The 5,519-nt window shown below is 61.4% G+C and overlaps 1 protein-coding gene across 1 annotated transcript in view; it reads right to left on the bottom strand.

Annotated features, from left to right (window-relative positions):
• ZBTB7B (zinc finger and BTB domain containing 7B) overlaps nt 1-909 on the bottom strand; it is an 8,112-nt gene extending 7,203 nt beyond the window's left edge. The window contains exon 1 of the mRNA XM_021707800.1: nt 580-909. The gene's annotated coding sequence lies outside the window, so the exon portion shown is untranslated. The remainder of the gene's footprint in view (nt 1-579) is intronic.
• Between the last annotated feature and the right edge of the window lie 4,610 nt (nt 910-5,519).

Below are 5,519 nucleotides of genomic sequence, written 5' to 3'. Positions count from 1 at the left end.
GTTTCCAGCCCTGGAGCGGCTGGACTTTCCCAGAGGGCCCACCCTAGGCCAGGCAACTGTCCACTTGGACAGATCCTGGCCATTGGGGTTCTCAGCAGGGTCTGCTTGGGCAGGGCCAGCTCTCCTCAGGGCCTTAGGAGACTGCACTAGGTGCCAGGGTCTGCCCTGTGCCCACCCCCTCCCCCAGCCTAGTGTCTCCGGCTGGGTAACCGAGCTGGCTGGTAACCCCACACCCGCCAAGCCGCCAGCAGAAACCTGAGCCCCCCAGCCCCAGAGGACACCCCAGCCTGATCTCCGGAGCCCGGCTCCCTGCCAGCCTGTCCAACCTCCTGGCCTGGCCCGGCAATCACTCGGCTCCTATAGGTTCTTCCTCTGCCTCTCCTGGTCATCCTTGGGTCCGCTTAGACCCTGAAGTCTCCCTATACCCCAGCCCCTCAGACCCTCAGTTCCCTAAATCCCCCAGTGAAGTCTGAGCACCCTTTTCCTAACCTGTTTTTCAGTCCTCTGACCCTTGGCCAATACTAGGCCTCCGAGCACCCCTGGGGCCTGATCTCCCAAGCCAGAGCAGGGCCTACTCACCTGAATGCTGAGGGGCCTTGCCGGTAACTTCTCCTGGCCCCTGGGGGCAGCAGGCTGGGACGGGTGGGGGAGGGCCAGGCTGGGGGGCAGGTAGGGTGGCTGTTCCCCGCTCCAGCTCCCTCCTTCAAAGGGGCCGCCCACGACCTGGCCCAGCCCCTCCCCCCTACAGTCTTAACCCTCTGGGTGCTGTCCCCCTCCCCCCAGCTTGGAGGGAGGGGTTACAGGAGGGCTGGTGGCGTGGGAGAGGGCCCAGAGTCTCTGCCTGTGGTGCCTGAAGCCCCAGCTGTACCCACCCCCGCCTGTCCTTACTCAGGCCTAAAGGGGGAAAAAGGTGAGGGGTAGGAAAGGTAGGCGCTGGGACAGTCCAGGAGGACAGAGATGAGGAGGAGCAATGGGAGAGGCCGCTGGAGGTGGGACCAGGAGAAGGAAGAAGGGAGGGGAGGGGACAGGAGGCAGAAGTGGCCAGAAGAGGGAGGAGGGGAACCCTGGACAGTCAGTGCCAGGGTGACAGGTGCCCATGTTCCAACCCCTAGGGCCATGTGGGATAAGGGACCACAAGGAGGCCCTCCAGACTCCAGTAGGCCCCTAAGCCCCCCTGGGAGCTGGCCGAATTCTCCCTACCCTGTACTGGGCTGGGGCCCTCGGGGGCTGGGCAAGGCAGCACCCCGCCCTCCCCATAGCCTCACCCCAAACCCACTCACATACCACAGTTCCTTGCCCGGGCACCAACCCTGCCAACCAGGCCAGGGGGCAGCACTCGTGCCAGCCCCCAATAGCCAGGGGATCAGGGGGACAGAGCTGGCCTGAGGGGGGTAGACAGATTGGGGGAGCTGTGGGCACCGAAAGAGGAAGGAGCCGGGAGGGGGCATCTGCTGGGAAGCGCCTAGCCCCACCCCTTGCGCAAGCTGCTGCCACCCTGGCCGGTTGGGTGGGACCCGCCTGGGCCTGAGGGGCAACTCAGGAGGGCTCTGAGCCCAGAGATAGGTGGGCCACAAAGTTTCACTCAGACAACTCCTGGGGTCCCTTCTTCCCAGAACGAGGGGTGACCTCGTGTCCCCCAGACACTAGGCCATCCCAAGTCCTGTTAGGGTGGTGGGGGGAACCACAGAAATGCCCCCTAAAGAATCCCCTCCCCTTTCCCCCCAACAGCTGCTGGCTCCATGCCGCTGGCCTGCTGCCCCTCACCAGCTCCCGGCCCGGTTGGCACCTACCCACCAGGATGCTGGCAGTCCTGCCCTTCTCTCCCTCCTACCCCCCTGCTCCCAGCGCCCCATGCCAACTATGGGCCTGGGGTGGGGGATGGTCACCCCTGGGCCTTGGTGCCAGACAGGCGGGCCCAGGCCCTAGGCCCTACAGATAAGGCCCAAGACCCTGTTTTCAAGCCACCTCCTCAAGAGGTAACACACCCTTCAAGACCTCCACAAAGAGAGTCTAGGAGGCTATGGACAGCCCATGAGCAGTTATTGAGTGCTCCACACCCCAGGGTGGAGGCCAGTGTCTCTCCCTACCACCAGGCGCCAACCTCCCGGCATTTCCCCTGCCCAAGCAAATGCTTGGGCACCAAAGTCCCTGCGATTCCTGAAAGCCCTAGTGCCTACAGCCTGTGAGGGAGTGGGGTGGGGCTGCTCTCTGCCCTTTGATCCCCATAAAGGGAGGGAATCAGCCTAGAGGGCAGGGGACAGGGATTGAGTTCATGGGGCCCCTCCATCTCACCCCGCCAGGGGCAGCAGAGCAGGGTGTGGGCATCTCTAAGGTGGGGCCCTAAGGTGAGGATGGGTAGCATGTCTCAGCAGGGGAGATGGATGTCAATCATGGGTACATGGTATCAAATGGGAACGGGATGGCAAGAACACAGCAGGGGGATGCAGAGGGTGCCCCTGTTCCAACCCATCCCAGCCATGGCTTTTACGCTTATCCTGAAGTTATTTCCAGGCTCAGCCAAGTTAAGAGCTCTTGAAGGACTACAACTCCCAGTGTGCACTACAGTTGCTTTGCATGTGCTTTGGGAGTTGTAGTTCCCTCGAGAATCCCTGGGTTCTCTTCTTCAGAGGACTAGGTCAGGAATCTCCAAGGGGACTGGGTTTAAGAAGAGGTAAAAGGCTAGGAGGTCCATGGTTAGGGGAGAGGACCCCTGCTCCCAGGCAAAGGGGAATGAAAGGAGGAAGGAAGGAGGAGAGGATGTCTGTTGAAAGGGACATATGGGTGGGGAGGAGTTGGGGGGGGGTGGAAACAGGAAGGAAACTGAAGCCAGAGACATGAGGTCGAAAGCAAGGGCCTGGGGGAGCCCCACTCCGAGACCTGGCAGAGACAGGGAAGGCATTTCCCCCATCATTCTGGTGACCTGGGGAGGCATAAGAGGAATCAGTGACGTCAAATGGTAGCACACTGATATTTGGGGGGGTCACTTGGCTCCATTTGCTGCCATCAGCCCTCTTTCGCCTGGGGCACCCGCAACCCCTAGATCTAGCACAGGTATCTGCTGGCTGGGAAGCTCTGAAGGCTGACCTGACTGAGAAAGGTAGCAGGCAGAGGAAGGGGTTGGGGAGGTCAGGGCCAGTCTGATGGTGAATACAATGGAGGGATATGTGGGATCAGGCCCAGGTGTGAGGTCAAGGAAGGGTGCTGGCACATGAGAATGCTGTCCTTCAGAGCAGAGGCCATGGCAGCTGGGAGGGAGATCTCAGGGAAGAGAGGGCTAAGATGCCCATCCCAGGCTGTGGGGCAGAATGAAGAGAGCAGGCTGTGGGGCAGAATGAAGAGGGCAGTTCCCTCTGGGCTCCCTGGGGAAGTTGCTAAAGGTAGCATTTTCCCTGTGCCAGGCAGTCTGTGGACATTAAAGATGGCAACTCAGGGGGCCAGATGGCATCTGGGTGCCTTTCCCTAGCGGGGGTGAAGGTCAGAAGTGGGCAGAGGACCTGCTTCGAGGTTACTTTCCCTGGGCTCCCCAAGGCTCTGGGACAGATGCTGACAGGTCTCAGCCAAGACTCTCGCCAAGACTTGGGCCTGGCTGGGTGGGGGGTCTTTTTTGTCCCCTGTAACCCTTCGTGGTGGATGACAGCAGCTCTATCCCCCTCCTCCTAGTCCCCCAGGCCCGCCTTGGCACCTAGCCGCTTGTATATTGGCAGGACTGGGGGGTGGGGGACAGCGAGGCAACTTCAAACTGTCCGGGCAAAACGTCAAGTTTACTCACGAGTTTACTCAGCAGAAGGAGGGGGAAGAGGCCAGGGCGGGCACACCCCATGCCAGGGTCCTATTCGTCTGCCTGTCCCCACCTTCCTCCCCCACTTGCCTCTTCAGCCCCAAGCCAAAACAGGCATAGGCCTCAAGGCCCTGTGTCAGGGCAGTCTCAACTCTCAGGAAGGTCAGGGAGCCAAGCAGGCTGGAGGCAGGAAGCCCTGAAGCAGGCCCAGAGGCTTCTATCAGAGGGCAGTGCCCTCCCTGGAGCCCATTCACTACCCATCTTGGGGCCTTGGTCTTGGGCCAGGAGAATTGGGTCTCTCAGCCATCAAGAAGGGGGCAGTAACAGGCCAAGCCTCCTCCATCTGAGCAGTCCCCTGGGCAGTGACTTCTGACCCCAAATGCCCAGTCCTAGGCTGTGCCTCAGACGCCAGCATGATGCCATCCAGGCAGCCATAGGATCAGGGGCTGGGTCTCTCAGCCTTGGCTTGGAATGGGGGGCCGGCACCCTATCTGACCTACTTCCCTTTCCTCCCCACCTGCTTTCATTCTCTGCTTCTCTCCCCCAGCCTTCACTGTCCCCACCCCAGAGCGCTCCGCCCCCCATGCCTGCTGGGCCCCCTCCCCCACCCTTCCCCAGGGTGCCAAGTGCAAGCACACAAAGGGCCTGATGGTGCATTGTTAGCCCAGCCCCCGCTGCCCGCCGCGCCCTCCCTGGGCAGGCACAAGGCCAAGGAGGAGCTGGGGGCCCTGGGTGCCAGGGGGCACCATGGGGAGGGGGAAGAGGACAGCACCTGTCTCCCAGACACTGGGGTCTATATCAGCCAGGGCTGAGAAGTGATGAGAACGTCCCATCAGAGCAGCCTCTCTCCTTGACACCTGAGCCCAATGGGTACTACCTTCTTTCATCCCCAGTGCCCCTCTCTAGTGGTATTAACCCCTTTTTGACCTCTGTGCCAAGGCTGGGGGGGTGTGGTACCCAAGGGAGGGGACAGTGTCTGGGGGTGCCAGCAGACTGTGTCGCGCCCACAGCAACCATGCAACAGAGGCACGCTGGGGGAGCCAGGGCTCCTGGGGCCAGGGACAGGAGGCACTGACAGAGATTTCGCCTTGTTTCATCAGCTGCTCCAGGGGGAGCCCCCTGCCCTTCTCCCCAGTCACCACTAAGGAGGAATACTCACTACCACCCAGACCTAGTCACAAATATGTCCCTTGACAGCCCAGTACAACACTCCTTATGCCCACTCTCTCCTCCCAACCTGATGCCCACTACATGCCAGCTCTCCCAGCAGTGCCAGGCGGGTATAGGGGTGACCAAACCAGTTGGTGTGTGTGGGGCAGAAGGAGGCAACCCCATAATCCTCCAGGCCTCACCTCCCCACACACACATACTCCCTCATGGAACAGAGAGTTCCCATCCTGGTTTAACCCCTCGCAACCCAATCTGGCTCCCCTCTGCCGTGATAAACGGTCTCCCTCCTCCAGGAATAAGTTGGGGGAAGGGGGAATAGCAGCGCTGACTCATTCCCATTCTCGGCTGCAGCTAGGGGTCTCCAAGGCATTCGGGTGGGGGTCAATTCAAGAACGCCCTCCACCTGGCCCGGAAGCCAGGACAGCCTGCTGGTCTCCCCCTCTCCCCAGCACCCACTTCCGGTGTCCCAAACTAGGTCAGCAGCGCTCGTTTCCTGTGGGTCAGCTAGCACCGGCGCCTCTGCCCCTCCCCTGCTCCGGACCCAGGCTCCCCGCCCCCCCCCCGCCCCCCA

Source organism: Carlito syrichta, unplaced genomic scaffold (genome assembly GCF_000164805.1).
Source record: "Carlito syrichta isolate Samal-C Ts95f unplaced genomic scaffold, Tarsius_syrichta-2.0.1 Scaffold126413, whole genome shotgun sequence".
NCBI classification, from domain to species: domain Eukaryota; kingdom Metazoa; phylum Chordata; class Mammalia; order Primates; family Tarsiidae; genus Carlito; species Carlito syrichta.
This window is presented reverse-complemented; position numbering and strand designations above follow the sequence as displayed.